Source organism: Vulpes vulpes, chromosome 7 (genome assembly GCF_048418805.1).
Source record: "Vulpes vulpes isolate BD-2025 chromosome 7, VulVul3, whole genome shotgun sequence".
Taxonomy (NCBI): Eukaryota; Metazoa; Chordata; class Mammalia; order Carnivora; family Canidae; genus Vulpes; species Vulpes vulpes.
The window spans coordinates 32,164,399-32,180,849 of record NC_132786.1 but is presented as its reverse complement, the minus strand read 5'-3'; the positions used below and the strand labels follow the sequence as shown (position 1 = coordinate 32,180,849).

Sequence of the window (16,451 nt, the reverse complement as noted above, 5' to 3'; positions counted from 1 at the left end):
TTGTATTCCCGGCACAATGCAAATCTCCTTAGATGTATTATTTTATTTACGCCCGCCCCGACAATCCCACTATTATCTTCACTTCACAGACAAGGAAAACTGACGCTACACAGTTAAACTGGCAGTAAATGTGGAGGCACGCACAGCAAGACTCCCTGGTTTCTTGTTTCTCTATCAGCTGTCTCTGGCCCTAATACCACCAGTTTAACTCAGGAAAAAAGCAGCTTGCGGGACACTGAACATCATCTTTTATGAGACTTAGCAATCCTGGATTGCCTCCTCCTGTCCCCCCACTCCCCACTCCCCTTCCCACCACCCATGCACCCATAGCAGGGGAAAGTCTGTGAACTGGTGAACTGGGAGGCGACCAATCCTGACCCTACATCCCCTGTTTACCTCAACTCTGTGGCCCCTGTTCTGACAGCGTAACCACCCTTGGTTTCTGTTTCAGTTTCTCTTTGGTACAAAGGAACAGTGATCATAATAATAGTAGCTTACCCACCTGACCACAGGAGCGACTTAACCCCATAAGGCTCAAGTCTACCTTTTCACAACTCCACGAGAGCCCGGCCACTCTCCTGAGCACACCCAAAGACTCCACTCACAAGGTTCTCACCGTGGTCTGCCCATCGTCCCATAAATATGGAGGCAATTAGCATGAAGCCCAGTCCACAGGGAATTCTTAGAGCCATGTTCATCTTCATAACGTTGAAGAAAACCCCCCAGGAGGCCTGAGTCACTGCTGTGGCAGGCAGACTGCTTCTGGTCTGATTAACTGAGCTCCATGAGAAGCACGCACCCTCCCTCCAGACTTGCTCTCAGCGCACACCACTCCAGAGTTCTCTCAAATGGAGACTTTCACCACTGATGCTCCGCAATACAGGAGAAAACTGGCCCTTTCCTACCAAAGCATCAGCAGGCCCCAAGCTTCCCCCAGCGTCTACGCTTCTTTTAAATTCAAAAAAAAATCAAATGGCAAACCATCACTCAATCAGCTAATATTTACTTTTATAAGGCACCATGGGAAAAGCCAAGAAAATTCACCCCATTCCTTTGCAGCCCTGAATCCCAAAACAGATATAAGGCTTGCAGGCTTGTGCTGCCAGTATTGGGTGGGATTCCTGAAGGTGACTGCCTTCTTGCAGCCCATTCTCTTCTCTGAGCTGGCTGCCCAATGTGTGTCAAGTGGATCCTATCGCTTTGGTTATAAAGTCATAAAATCTCAAGGTTGAAAGAAACCTCAATGATTGTTTCTCCTATCCCTCCCCAAATCTACCCCCATCTGCTATTGACTCCTCTTGAGTCAAATATATAGTTCTTATTTCAACATGCTGTGCGCAGTGAAAGCTCAATAAATATTTATTAATGGTGGTGCCCATGATGAATTAACAGCCAAAGCTATAAAATTAAAGTTTCACACAAGCAGAGACCCTGGTGAGAAAGAAACTGCTACATAAAGTTTGAAATTTTTCAAAATGACAAGCATTCACACACACACACACACACTCACACAAATACACTCACAAACATCCACACCCTCACACATCCACATGCTCTCACAGGCACGTGCAGGTGCACATACACTGTCACACGTACACACACACAAACACACACACTCTCTCACACACACACACTCACACACACATACTGTTTGACAGACACAAGACCACAGTCCTCTTTCTCACCTACCCAGAGAATCACACTAGAAACCAGGAAGTGTCCTTAGAGAATATTCACGTCTTGGTAAAGGGCATGTTCAGCTTCTCAGAGGCCAATCAGCCCAGCCTGCTAGGATGCACCCAGCCCCAGCCCCAGAGTCTCTCTTTGCCTCCTTGCTGGAATCAACGGCCAGTGCAATTCTTGAGAAACAAAATGGTGCCACTGAGGGTTTTATCAGGTGTCCTCGCTGAGCTAAAGTGCAGGAAACATATACATATGCAGTTCTAAGGATGCTGAAACTTTAAGGGAAAGACAGGAGCCTAAACGAGAATTTTTCACATGATAGCATGTACCTAAAAGGAAATGCTAGGGCGTATTGCCATAAAGAAGTCAGGTAGTGGGTAAAGACCAATCATCGCCAATGGATCAGATGGAGCAGCCCCTGACCACCCCCATCCCCCCCCCCAGTGAGTTCATATGCATGAACACAAAAACTGTGGTCTACAAGCCTCCCGTGGTTCCCTTTGAGATCTAAGTGACACAGCTAACTGTTCCCCTCCTCTGGAATGCCAGAACTCCTGGAACTGTGAGCACCGAGGCACCAAGACTCACAGTGGCCCCTTTCCATCTCCGTCCCATTTGACCCTGAGAGTGAGGTCCAGGGGCTAGCTATACGTGGGGGTGGGGGCGGGGCCTCACACCCAGCCACGGGGTTCCCTGGAGGTCAGGCAGAAAGGAGCCCCTGCCCCTCCTGACACCACACAGGAGAGAAGCATTTGCAGGCTGGTAAAGGACGTGGGCTAAAGAAAATTTCAGCCAGCTCGAAAGAAGAAATCAGAGATAACCTTGAAGAAATGAATTTGAGTCTGCACTAACCTCCCAGTGAGATGGATGTGTGACCCACTTCCTCTTAGATGGTCTGTACCCCCAAGGTTCCCTCACGCTGGAGGACGCTGGCTCTGATTCAGCGTGTGGCAGGGCGCGGGAACAGGACAGAGCAGGACAAGAAGAAAGGGAAAGGCCAGGAAAACTGAAGACAAGTCTTAGAAGGACTCTTCCACCTTTTCCCCATTCAGCCCCCGTGGGCAGTATAGCAAAAGATCCCCCAAAAGAGGTGTGAAGAGAAGCGGTGCTGGCAGCTCTCAGGGAACCCCCGCTTCTTCTGCTTTTCCCCAGGACTTCATACTGTTCTCCCTCTTCCAGGTCTTGTTCCCTGCCCAGTGCCCAGGAGTTCCCTATTTGGACCCTATGCTGGTGACTGACCAGGCATCCCAGGAGAAGACAGAGTGGGAACCCACCGGTGACCACCAGCATTTAGTGGCACCACCCCGTGCCACACCGCTGGGCAAATTCCTCCAGCAGGAACATCACGGTACGTCCGTGGACAGAGAGAACACCCACAGTCCAGCTGGCAGGGCTCCTTGGCCCCCTCCCAGCACAGGCCTGTCTTCCCTGGCTGCTGAATCCTGCCTCATGATTCTGCTCTAGATGCTGGTGTTTGTTCCTGCCCAGATGGGGTGTCTGATCTTGCCATGGCCAGTGTTTTCTGCAAAAGGGGACCTGGTACACTTTTATAGGAACCCAGTGGTTCCCTGGGGCCAGGCTCTAATGCTGTCCAGATGCAGAAAAACAGAAGGGCCATTCAAAAACAACCGAAATATCAACACGCTTTGAAAGCGGTCTGTTAGCACTTGTCATAAGCACAATAAACAAAACAATGAAACCATCAGAAAGTACCGTGAGACAGTCAGGCTTTAGGAACTTGGCTTTGATGACTTAGAAAAGCAAAGAGAAGGGGCAGAGCCAGTTCCCACTTGGGCTGAGGCTTGTTTGTTCTGCTTATCTGAAGTCAGAGCTAGCAATCCCCATCATGATGAAAGGATCTACAAGTTTCCCCTTTGCAACTGGCCCCTCTGCAGAGAGGTTGAGGGTGGGGGCCCGGGAGCTTGTCGCTTTGGGCAAGCGGTCAGTTTCTGCACGTGACCCATGAGACACCCATCTGTGTAACACCGCTCCCATCTGCTGAAAGACCTCGTTCCCTCCGGGTTCACTCAACAAACAAGTGAGCTCAACAAATGAGACCGTTTGCTGGTGTTCTTACCCCGTGGGTTCTAGAAGATGAGACGTGGGCTTTAGGGACACAGTTGTACCCACTCCCTCCTCGACACTGTTAGAGACCCTAACTAATGCCAGGTGAGTCAGTGAGGACCAGGGTCTGTTGATCCTGCGTTTTGGAGGAAGAGGCTGAGACAGATATGGCAACCGTCCACCTGGCACACCGAAGCCTTCCAACTTGAGCTGTGAGGCTGGGGCTGGGGCTGTCCCTGGGTGAAATGAGGCCACCCGCTTACCAGTCCCTCAAGCTTGTTTCCCACTGTCTCCACGGCTCGAGCTTTGCTTAATTCCCACAGTGGGCGCCAGCCAACTCATCTATCAAATTACCTGCCAGTGATTTAAGTGAGCTTAGTTCTTTTGGGTGCAGTCCTGCATTTTGACTCTTAGTCAAGCAAACTAGGGGAATCATCAAAGGGGGGTGGGGGGGGACCTGAGGCAGTTTTCTGCTATGGGAGACAAGAACCTGTAAGGGAACGAGGTTGATGGCATGAGCAAGAAGGTGGGAGGCCTGAGTGCAGGCTCTGGGCTCCTGTCCAGCTGGGTGACCCAGAGTCCATCCCTTGCACCCCTTCTCCCCGCACATACACCCAGCTGGCCATTCCACAAGCCCTATGATGTGGGCAGGTGAGTCAGAAGATTTGATTCTCATCTCCTAAATGGAAAAGCAAAAAGAAAAACAACAAAACCAGATGTCAGAATAAAGGAACCAAACATACATAAAGCAGGAACACTCCCATGTCTGCTCCAGGCCCAACGACAGAAATCCGCTCTGCCATAATCCTCCACCCTCTATAGCAAAACGCTTACAGTATCTGCCACTTTAGTCTGCATCTGGCTGTTTCTCTGGAACAGATAACAATTCTGCAACAATTGGTAAAAATTCATTGAACACCTTCGATGTGTCTCATCACTCTCTTTACCACTTCGAACATCTTAACAGGCAGGACTCATCTTGGAACCAAAGGCTCAACTTCACCAGCTGCCTTTCAGCCTGTCATGGAGGCAGCCCCTAGCACCGCAGGCCCACCCTTCCTCATCCTCCTGTGGCACAGAGGAAGGGGTCCTATCTCCAGCACGTGATGGCTGCCAGCCTCAGGGTAGTGGGTAGTGACAGCTCATTCACCTGACCCTTATAAGGACAAGAGGAGCTCATGCTCAGCAAGGACCAAGGCACAGCCCAGTATAGGGTATGTGCAATAAATATTCGCTGCTTTATTCTCACCCTCACCCACATACACCTTTCAATCAATCAATAGACAAGCATTTGTTGGAAGCCAATTAAGTACCCAACACAATGGGAGTTCAAAAGACAGGTAAAGCCAAGGTTGCTGCCTTGGGGGAGCTCCCAGGATAATGGAGAAGATGAACAGATCACTTAAACAGGGAAAGACTGCTTCACTACAAAAACACAGAGTACTCTTATCATAGGGAGGCAATATGATCCTTCACAGGCTTTGAGCCATCCTTCTTGGCACCTGTTTACTGGGTAGATGACCTTGGGCCGATTGCTTAACCTTCTGTCTTGGTTTCCTCATCTGCAAAATGAGGAAAATAACATCTATTTCATAGAGCTGCTGTAAGGATTAAATTAAATTAAACTAAATTAAATTAAATTAAATTAAATATGCTCCTTATCACCTATGCAACCTCATATGTAAAATGTAGCTAGTAATTGACCTAATCATAGGGATGGTCTGAGGATTCAATTTGTTAACACAGGTAAAGCACTTAAAATAGGGTTATACAATGGTTCTCTATCATTACCACCTAGAATATAAATTCCCTGAGGGAAGATTTGGGTCTGTTTTATGCACTGATGCATTACGAATACAACAGGACCTGGTATATACCACACAAATAGTAGTTGATTGAACGAGTTATTAAATGCTACTGGAGAACAGAGCAATGGAGCAGATTCCATTCCCAGAAGGCTTCCTGGAGGAGGTGATTCAGAAGGCTGAACAGGTTATTAACCAGGTTGACAAGTTGGGGAAGGACATGCTTGCAGAGAAACTGGAGGGGTACAGGAGGGGTACCAGGGTGGGTACCAGGCCCAAAAGAGCCTGGTGTGAACAGGAAACCTCAAGCAATCTAGTATTTGTAGAATAAAAAGTACATCAGGGAAAGGCAGGAGATGAAAACTCCTCTCCCCCTTCATGGGACTAAATCTACCCTGGAAAACAAACTAAAAAGTGAGCATTTGAAAAAGACAACTTGTATCAGCCCCTCCCAAAGGCCTCCAGACCTAATCCAGGAAAGCCCCAGAAACAACATTTCCCATGAGCCTTCCACCCCTGGGGAAAGTCCTATCCACATGGGACCCTAACCCATCTGTCTGCAGGATTTCCAGCCCACTTGGAGAAGCAGGCAGCCGTGCCTGTGAACCCTGACCCCATCAATCCCAACAGGGCCTGGGGAAACATTTACATCTTCAAAGGTCCTGGTAAATGTTAGCCAACAGCCTCTTTCCAGGCCCCAAGCCTCACCTCCTCCCCCTCCAAGCCACCAGAGGTCAGGGAACCGGGTCACACCTGGCCAGGCCTCGCCCAGACCCAGTCCAGCCCAGCACCTCATCCTCAGAGCTGTCCTGCTCTGTCCCCACTGCATCCCTTTCCTTCCCTGCATGCACTGAGTCCCAGGGCAGGGAAGCTGTAGGCCAACAGAGAGGGGGCCCTAAGGAAAGCCCAGGACACCTTCCAAGGGGTCTTCAGACAAAAGAGAGATCAGTTCAGTCACTCTGGGAGGAGCCCCGGGTTCTGGATCAGAGGAGGGGACAGGACAGGCTCATAGACCAGCATCAGCCCCAGTGACTACTTGATCAAGCAGGTTTCAATGACCTCTCCCTGACCCCAGTAAGCTCCAGTTGTCCCTCTGATCTCCCGGAGGCAGGGAGGCCTGTTAACTTTTACCAGACTCCTTTGACATGGAGCAGCACTAATAAGAACCTAGGAGGGAGGTTCATTCAAGTGTCAGGGGATCAGCCAGCCCTCCATGGCCTCACCACCTGCACCCAGTCCTACAGCTTCAGGCTGGAATACCTGCCCCTCCACTCACCCCAGGACGTTCAAGGAACAGGGCTCAGGGCCCAGAGAAGCACAGAAGGAGCCCTGGCCCTGGGAGTCTGTCTCCATACTTGGCCGCTGGCTTTGGCCCCACCTCAGACTTCAATTTCCCCTACCCATGGCTCTCGTCACATGATGGTCTCAGCTCACAGCCCAGAGCAGGGACAGTCCTGGCCACTTTACAGATGGGCATGTAAGAGTGTGCCTAAAGAGTCAGGCCCTGCCATGGCAGAGCCAGGACTAGAACCAGAGTTCAGTAGCTCTGTGGAGCTAGGCTCCTTTAGGGACAGTCACCCAGCCAATGCTGATAATACAAGCTGGTGAGGCAGGTGGAGAGTATGCAGGCTGGGCCTCCCACTACCCCTTCCATCCCTGATCCAAGCCAAGTTTCCCCACAGCTCCTACCTGAAGGGGAACAGGTACCAGCAGGTTAGTAGACTAAGGATCAGAGGCTACATTGTCACCTCAGCTCTACAATAGTGATCTGTGTGGCTTAAGAAAACCACCTACCCTTTCTTTGCCCCTGTTTCCCCATTTGTAAAACGTGAGTGGAGGGGATCCCAGATCCTTTCTAGCTCTTCTCTAAATCCAAGTTTTCACTGCTTCCAGTTTCTTCCAGAAACTCCCCACCCCACCCCACCCCCCGCCCAGAATCCTCCTCAAAATCCCTATCAGAGTCTTGATTTTACTGCCGAATTTGTTGCCAGCAGGGTTCACCTAGCCTCATCCTTTTATTTAAAAAATGAAGCTAGTTGGAATCCAGAGAGATGAGTGGCTGAGTCACCTCGAGCAAGACACCTGAAGGCAGAGCCAGGCCTGGAATTCAGGTCTTCATGCTGTCCCAGCTCAAGTCTCCAAATCGCCTAGGACTCCCAGGACTCCCCAGGATCCCCCAGGACCCTCCTACTCACATTGCTCTGCCCTCCTTCCCCGACCTCCTGCAAGCCTCACCCCACTCTTGAAGGCACCCCCTCTCCACCTTCTCCACACCACCTGCACTTGAAGGCTGGCTCTACCACTCACCAGCCACACGGGCAAGTTACTTTGCCTCCTTGTGCCTCAGTTTCTTTCTATGAGAAGTGGGGATAATAGGAGCTTCCACCTAAGCCAGTCTGGTTAGTGTCCCTCTAACACATGCATATCCTTAAAGCAGCGCCTGGCACATAAGATACATAGGTATGTGTAGGCTACTATTATACCTTATGCTTCATGTATGTATTTTTCCCAATGGTAAGTGTCTCTGAATGCAAACATCGTTGTGTATTTCCTGATAACTTCCAGATCTGTGATGATGTGGGTCAAGGAAGCATTCAAAACTGGATGGATAGATACATTTAAAATATACATCTAGTCTTTTGAGGGTGGCTCAACATCGGAATAAGCTAGATAGTTCTGGGACCTAGAAACAGCATATCCTCTCCTACCAGAGTATCCCCCAAACCATGGAGATTCACCCTAAAATTGGTAATGCTCCTTCCCATCTCCTGCCACCAGCAGAGTCCCTTCAATTCTGTTGGTTCACCCTCTTTGCTTGGTACCCAACCAGCCCCCTTCCCACTCACCCCCACAAACCAAAGGCTTGTGGTGATTGATGGTGACAGTGACCTGCCACTGACCCTTCCAATCTGGGCTTGCTGTTGTCCATGAGGCACTCAGCAGCCTCCATGACTTTTGAAATGCAGACCCACCTGATGAGGCTTCTGGTTTTCTTCCCCTTGTGAAGTAGAATGTTTGATTTGGAGCCTACAAGGTTCTCTCCAAATGTCTGAGCCCTGGAATGACTGCCCGTCATAGCCTGCCCACCAGACTGCCTTTGTGGGTTCAGGGCACGATGCTAGACAGACCTGGGTTCAAATCTTTACTCTGCCACTTTCAAGCTTTGTGTTCTTCTGGACTCTGAATCTCAGATTCTCATTGTGCAGAAGGCAAATAAGGCATGTTCCATGGAGCTGCTGGAAAGATTACATCAGATAAAGCATAAAGCTGCCAGCACCATGCTGGCACTTTGTCATGACTCAATAAACAATAGCCGTGGTGAGGAGGAGGAGGATTATAACAATGTGAAGGCAGATGGTTGTACATGAAGACCAACTTTGACTCAGTTACAATGACCTTCTTGGAATGGTGACATCTGAAGCATCTCCTTCTTTTGTTTATGCACACATGCACACACACACAAGCGCACGCACATGCGCACACATGCATGCACACACAGAGAGAGATAGATGCATGCATGCCGCACATGTGCGCACACACACATACACACACGGCACATCCTATCCACGGCATTTTTTTTCTCCCTGCCCAGAATGCCTCTAGCTGCTCTTTGAGGCAACCTAACCCCATGGAACTGTCTCTTCCTCGTCCCTTCATCACTCCTCATTCAGGGCATCTGCTGACTGGGCCCAGGTCCCCTGCAGCCGAGCTGAGGGAGACCTACTCTCCTTACCAAAGAGTCTGTTTCCATGAAACTACTGAGCATTTCACATGTCATCATTTTAAAGCCATTTATTACTCATTTTCTTTAGTTTATTTGCTTAATCCTCAAGAAAATATTTGATTGGAGTGACATCTTAGAACCAAATTTGGGTGCCCAACTGAAAGGTATCGGGCTATCTGCACTGAGAGCTTAGGCCGCCACTTAGGCCAACCACTATTTTGCAACAAACTACAGACCAGAAGAATGCTCATTGGGGCCTACCCCCACAACTGTAAACAGATTTCAGGGCAGCATGCCCCATGGATGGTTATCATAAGAGGTGAAGCCCTGGAAGCCCCTCAATGCCAGTAAAGGCCCTGGTTCCCGTGCAGGGGTGGGGAATAGAGGGCACACAGGAAAGGGAACCAGAAATGCACCCACATTCCTGCTCCCCTGAGGCTACTCACAGGGTGTAAAACTTGAAGCAGGAAAATAGGATAGGTGTTTGCATTTGACAGGAAAGGAGATTTGGCTTATCTCAGAGTTCCAGCTGCTCTCTCTCTCACTCTTTCTCTGTCTCTCTCTGTCTCCCTCTCTTGGAGCCTCACTCCTAGCACCTTTAAGGGCCTTCAAAACCAGACTTTGATACTCTTAATTGTGTGGGAATGCAGTGGGCCAGTGGCTCTCCAGGCCAGAGAGCCCAGGAAAAAAGGAAAACTGGGGATGCCAGGGTGGTTCAGTGGTTGAGCATCTGCCTTTGGCTCAGGGTGTGATCCTGGAGTCCTGGGATCGAGTCCTGCCTGGGCTCTGCTCAGGATCGAGTCCCTGCTCAGTGGGAAGCCCCCTTCTCCCTCTGCCTGTGTCTCTCCTTCTCTCTGTGTGTCTCTCAGGAATAAATAAATAAAATCTTTAAAAAAAAAAAAAAAAAACTGTAAGCCTGGAATGAGATAAGCCTGTTTAAAGAATGTGAGTAAATACCTCTGAACCACACGAGGGAAGAGACTTCCAGGCCTCGGTTCCAGGCAGCTCCTGGGCCCAGGTGGTCTCCCAGGAAGCACCCCGCGGCCAGGACTGTGGCCCTCCCTGGGTTCTCCTGGCCTGGCCCGGGTGTTGGGAGCAGGGGGGCAGCCGTCATCGGGGGAGCGGCCGTCTTGTGGGTGCAGGTGAGGAGTTTTAACAACGGAAACACGGGGATGGGCACCAGGGGGGCTCATCTCTTGCCCCCTGAGCCAAATCAACTGAGGGAGAAGGAAGACAGGGGTGGCGGGGGGGGGGGGGGGGGGGGCTTCCACGTCGACTGAGTCGCTGAGTTAAATTACAGGGGCCGGGGAGGGATGATTAACAGCCCTCATGGTTTTCTGCTTCACAGCCATTACTCACCCCAAACCTGGGGCTTCTCGGTTACATAGCCCCGCGCAGGCCGACCATTTTTTCCATTGACTGAAAACACATTCTGACTGAAAACAAACTTTGGCTCCCCGAGGCTTGGCAGGCCCCGGGTCCTTCTCCATATTTAATCAACGGGAAGCTAAACACTTTCAATCTGTGATGGCTCATTTGGACGGGGTCTCGGGGCTTTTGCTTGGTGCCAGATATAATAACTCTCCTCTCTCTTTTCTAAGGCCTATTTTATAATTTTGCTGTTTTTCAATGTCAAGCCCATCTTTTGAAGAATTTTTATTGGATTTCCTGCTAGACTTCAATGAGGATTTTTCTTGCTTTGGCAGAAATATCAAGCAGAACCGGGGAAAAACTCAATCATCGTCTTGGAAAGTCATGATGGTGCATGGCTTTTTTTTTTTTTTTTTTGGAGGGGGGGTCCTTTGTCTGTTAGCACACAAACAGCTTTCTAGAAGGATGGAGGCCCAGTGGCCTGCTTTGGGAAGTTCTCTGACTTTGATTCATGGGGTGACAATTGACAGGCAAGGCAAATGGATGTGGGAAGAGGGGACGTGGGGACAGGATCAGGGGAAGAGAGGCCTGAGTGTGGGAGGGCCCGAGAGTGGGTGAGTGGATTCCAGTCAACGGCTTCGGCACAAGGCCTGGCACCACCGCACACACCGGTCTGTGCCTGTTTGCAAGAGCTGCTGGGACACTGAGGAACAGGGACCCAGCACCCCGTCAGGCATACGCTTAACCAACAGCACGACTCCCTCAGAGCTGCTGTTACCCTGAGAATAGGCAGGAAGTCTCCGTCTGGGAGGCTCCTGGTTTACCAGCCACTGCCGTGGTCTCTGCGCCTGCTCCAAGGCAACGTTCAAATCTTCAGTTTTTCCTCACAGAGATTATTCCCCAGAGGAAGCAGCTTGCCAGTGAGTGACAGCTTTTGTTTGCTCATGTTTTCCTCTCTTCTCAGAGTCAACTTTCAGAATATACCAGGATGTTCCCTCTTACTCCTGGACTTTTTTTTTTTTTCCTTTTCGTTTCTTTCTTCCTTTTTATTTTTATTTTTTATTTTTGGCAGGGCGGGAGGGGAGGGAGTCTCTACAGAGTATTATCCAGAGAAGAGAAGTGGTTCTTTTGTCCAATAGTGAAAGAGGGAAAGAGAGAGCCCTTTGACTCTCTTTTAATGTTTTGTTTTCATGTTTTACTTTTTTGACTCTTCATGTTGAGATGTTAGTAACCGCACTTCATACCGACCCCTATTAGCTCCATAACTTACAGGACATTTCCCCATGGCTCATCTTTTTATTCCCACAGCAACCCGTCAAGAGAGACACAGGGCAGGTATCACAATTGCCATTTCAGAGGTAAGCCAACACAACTCACACAGGCCACGTGACTTGCCCGAGTCCTGTGGGTAGTAAGTGGCCAAACCAAGGTATGAACCAAGATGAGCACTATTTTCTACTTTACCACAAAATGTATATGCCACGGGGGCAGACGACGTGCTCCTTGGCCCCCTTTCATAAGACATCTCCCTATGCTTGGCACAGCTCCCCGGGTCCACTCCTTGCAACAGAATACATTGAGAGTTGAGATGTCATGACAATTTTTACCATATCCATTGACTACAGAAAAATTTCCCTTTAGGCCAGGCTACAAGACTAGGCTTCCAGTTCCAGTAGGAAAAAGTATACAAAAAGGTCAGGTAAACAAAAGTTCCTATGGAATACCCACTCAGGGCCCAGCAGTGGGCTAAGTCAATGGGAGGAAAAGACAGTGTCCTGCTTTTGAGGAGTTTACAGTCCAGAAGATGAAAGGAGACAAACAGACACAGTATGCTAGGACATAATAACTGCAAAGGGCCTTAGAGGTCATCGACCTAAATCTCTTGTTTACCAGCAAGGAGATGGGACAGTCCAGAGAAACAACAGATCAACATGGTCAATTTGGAACAGTATTTCAGTTCACGCTAAAGAGAGAAGGGGGGATTGGAAGCCAGTCAGAGGAAGCAAAGTGGCCAGGGGCATATTCTAGGAGAAAACAAAGGCTTGACTTCAGCCTCAGAGCGTGGGTAGAACTGGATGGATGGACAGGAAGAGAAGGGCCACACAAACTGAAGAGACAAGGCGAATGTGAGTCCTCTGTGTTCTGGGAAACCGCGCAGGGGCCAGAGTTTGGTGCTGCAGGGGCAGGTAAAAATCAAGGCAGAAAACCTGGCCCGTGCCAGCTAGTGGGGGACATGCAGTAGTCATGAAAAGCGTGCACACGACACTAGTGAGAAGTCTTGGGAAGGTCAGGGCTGAGGCTCTTGCTGAGCAGCTAAGCCCGCTCCTGTAACCTTCTAAACTCCATACCCACACATAACAACTTATCTGAATTGAGCCCACAGACAGAGATCCCAACTGGTGCTATGGTTTGAGTCTGGAGAGAGTGGGGACTCACCTGCTACTCAGGTCATCCTGCCTCCCCGCCGACCCTCCTCATTCCTGCAGCCAGCATGTCCATGGTCCCTGGGAGGTCCCCGGCTCCCAATACCTGGTCCACATGTTAGGAGTGAGTTGGATAGTTAGGTAGTCAGGACAGCTAAAAGAAAACAGCATTGACATCCTGTTTTGCAGCATAGACAGGACCACACTGGCATTCTGCTTTGCAGGGCCTTTACAGAAATGACTTCTGCAAAATATCCTAAAATAAGACAATTAACTGCAAAAGGATTTGTCAATATCACGGGCAAAGGGGAGTGAAGACCTAAGCCCCCAGATATCAGCAAAAAAAGATCATCAGCACATGGACCTACCTAACAGGTGGATAGATACTCATCCAAAGCCCTGATTGGCACAACTCAGCACCCACCCCCCAATAGCTTAAGAAAGTTCCGCAAAAGACCTTATAAAAACCCATACACTTAGAAACTTCAAGGGTAACCCATCCGGGTCCCCCTCCCTCTCCGAGAGCTTTGTGCTCTTGCCCAATAAACTTTGCTTTGCTGCCCACCATTCTTCGGCTGGTCTTACCTCTTCCTTCTTCGAAGCGGTGGGCCCAAGAACCTTGGGCACTGGAGGGACACAGATCCTGTAACACATGGCTACCCAGTAGGTCCCAGGCAAGGACAGATGTGCAGAGGCTAAAGAAGCAAAGAATAAAGAAGCAAAGAAGGGACACCTGGGTGGCTCAGCGATTGAGCATCTGCCTTTGGCTCAGAGCATGATCCCAGGGCTGGGGATTGAGTCCCACATTGGGCTCCCTGCATGGAGCCTGCTTCTCCCTCTGTCTGTGTCTCTGCCTCTCTCTGTGTGTCTCTCATGAATAAATAAAATATTTAAAAAAGAAGAAGAAGAAGAAGAAGAAGAAGAAGAAGAAGAAGAAGAAGAAGAAGAAAGAAGAAGAAGAAGAAGAAAAGGAGAGGGAAACTATCTCAGAAGAGTAAGAGCTCATATCAGATGATGGGAAATTAGAAAGAAAAACCTCTCCAAGGCATCAGAGGAATTCCAAGGAAATTGGCAATGGGTGCAGAATTTTCTCTGGCCCTTGGGGATCGTAAAGGTGTGAAAGCTAGAAGGGACCTCCCCTGTGTCCCTGGCCCCCTGCTGCACCCCATTGCTTGGACACCTCCTTCGACCTTTGTTCCTTTTTGCATTCCAACTTTGTGCCCCACTTTACCCCTGTTAGCCCAAAAACAAGAATGCCAGCCCTCTTCCTCCTCATCTGAGCCTGGAGATGAAGTCGAGTCAGAAGGGGAAGAACCAAAATGCTGCAGGGGGTGGGTGTGGTTGCTGTTGCAGTAATACAATAATGTCATTGTTACTCTGCCTCCAAACACAAAGCCTTTCTGCCCCCGTGAACAAACCTTTGTTCTTCCAGCAGCTCCCATCTGAAGGGGAAGCACATCTTCCCAGAGGTTAGTTGCAGTAGCAGCCGGCCTTCCATCTTCCTGTCCTAAAGAATCACCGCTACCACTTGGAACCTCAGGGCCCCAGGTTCCTGAAGCCCTTAAAAAAACCTCCTCCTGACTGACTTCCTTCAGAGAGGAAGGGCCAGCCCCATCTGCCCTCATTTCCTGCTCGAGGGCACCACGGAATGAAACTTGCCCACCCAACCACACAGACTGCCTCGGCCCCTGAAGACCCACCCAGCAGATCTGGTCTATTCTAAGAAATTCAGATTCAAGGCCTCATCCCTTGATTCTGAACCATCAACTCCTTCAAGTTGTCCTCAGGCCAGGCCATCCGCAAGCATGATGCCCACAGCCCCAGGAGCCCATGGTGCTGCCCAGGGGACATGGTGCTCCAGGCCGGCAGATGCAGGTGCTGTGTCCAGGAACGAGAGGTGGCACCCCTGGGCCGGCTCCTTGCCTCTCTCTGCCTGTCCCACTCTGGACCACTCTTCCACGCACCTCTTGTCACCAAGGTCTTCCAGGGCTGCTCCTTCCCGGATTTTCAAGTTCACTGTCTTTCTTTGTTCCTGCCTGGGCCCCCAACTTCACCTCCCTCTGCTGTTTGAGGCTTAGAAGCATGCTATGGTATTCCATAAATTACTCGGCAAGAGTAGATGACAAAAACAAAATGTAATTCAGATTAAAGTCACCCTCCAGCTGAAATGATAGTTTATTAAATAAACGGTGATGCTGCCAATCAAACTTGCTGGCAACCGGGCCCCTTATATTAATCTTTCTGGGGGTGATTTAGGATCCACCTGGGCCCTCCGAGAAGATTCTCCCATCATTTCCTTCCCATCTCTCTGGATCAGGCTGCTGGGCTTGGCGCAGTTGACAAATTCCCCAAGTAATCCCTCAAAAGATTGGAGAAATGCTCCGAACGCTCCATTAAATTTATTTTCCATGCTTTAAGAGACCCAAAACTATGTCCAATAAATAAGTCTTCCCTGTGATTTACTGAAATGCTCCTCTGATTTAAAGTTATAGGGGGAAAAATATGGAGCCCCTGGGAGCCCAGGACCAGCCTTGCAAGTGAGACCAGATGTGAGATTTCTGCCCGGGGAGGGGGAGGAGGGGGAAAAAACAGCCCAACTGGTGGAGGTTTGAAAGTGACAATGTCTGAACCCCGGTTCTCGGCTTTAACATAAAAGGTCCCCAGTTGAGCATTCTTTCTCACAAAATTTATTGTGGTTGTAGTTAGAGGGGGAACCATCAAAAGAGTAATTCTGGCCCTTGTTTTGCAGAGCTCTTTTGATAAATATGATACTTAGAAATATGCCTCCCACTAGACAGAAAAGCCATATAGTTAAAATGAAGTAATCTGTCAGTAAACTCGCTAGAATCAAAGCCAAAATGAAACCTGTAAAAGGAGAAGGGAAAAAACTCCACTTAGAAACGCTTGAGTCAAGCAGGGGAGAAGGTGGAGATTAAGAATTGTCCTTTATTCAGATATTTTTATCTACAGAGTTAAAAGCGGAGATTTATTTTTAAAGGGGGCTATTTATGTTCCAATCTCCAACAGATGGGCCTGTGTTCCTGCCTCTCCCAAGCAGCCCAGGCTCAGCGAAAACAGCTTCTCTTGTGAGCTGAAACTTACCCAAATGAACCAGGAATAAAAACTTTTGGAAGCAAATGTAACCTTTGGAGCTGCTTGGTAAATATTGGTCTATCTACTACAGAGGCCCAGATGTGCCAACACCAAGAAACAAACAGGAAGGAGGGAAAAGAGCCAATGTTAAGACTAAACTGTATGTCACTATGTATCATACATATACTGCATGTGTGTGTGTGTGTGTGTGTGTGTGTGTGTGTGTGTGTATGCTGATTCCCAGAGGCTAAGAAATGTTCCCGTGGGAAGTGACGTTGTCAATGGACT

The 16,451-nt window shown here is 49.3% G+C and overlaps 1 long non-coding RNA gene across 1 annotated transcript in view; it reads right to left on the bottom strand.

The window, feature by feature from the left end:
* Positions 1 to 13,765, bottom strand: part of LOC140599489 (uncharacterized) — a 90,051-nt gene extending 76,286 nt beyond the window's left edge. The window contains exons 1-2 of the long non-coding RNA XR_012002376.1: positions 13,656 to 13,765; positions 13,084 to 13,224 (exon numbers count right to left, since the gene is read on the bottom strand). This is a non-coding gene — a long non-coding RNA (uncharacterized lncRNA). The remainder of the gene's footprint in view (positions 1 to 13,083; positions 13,225 to 13,655) is intronic.
* Positions 13,766 to 16,451: the final 2,686 nt, after the last annotated feature.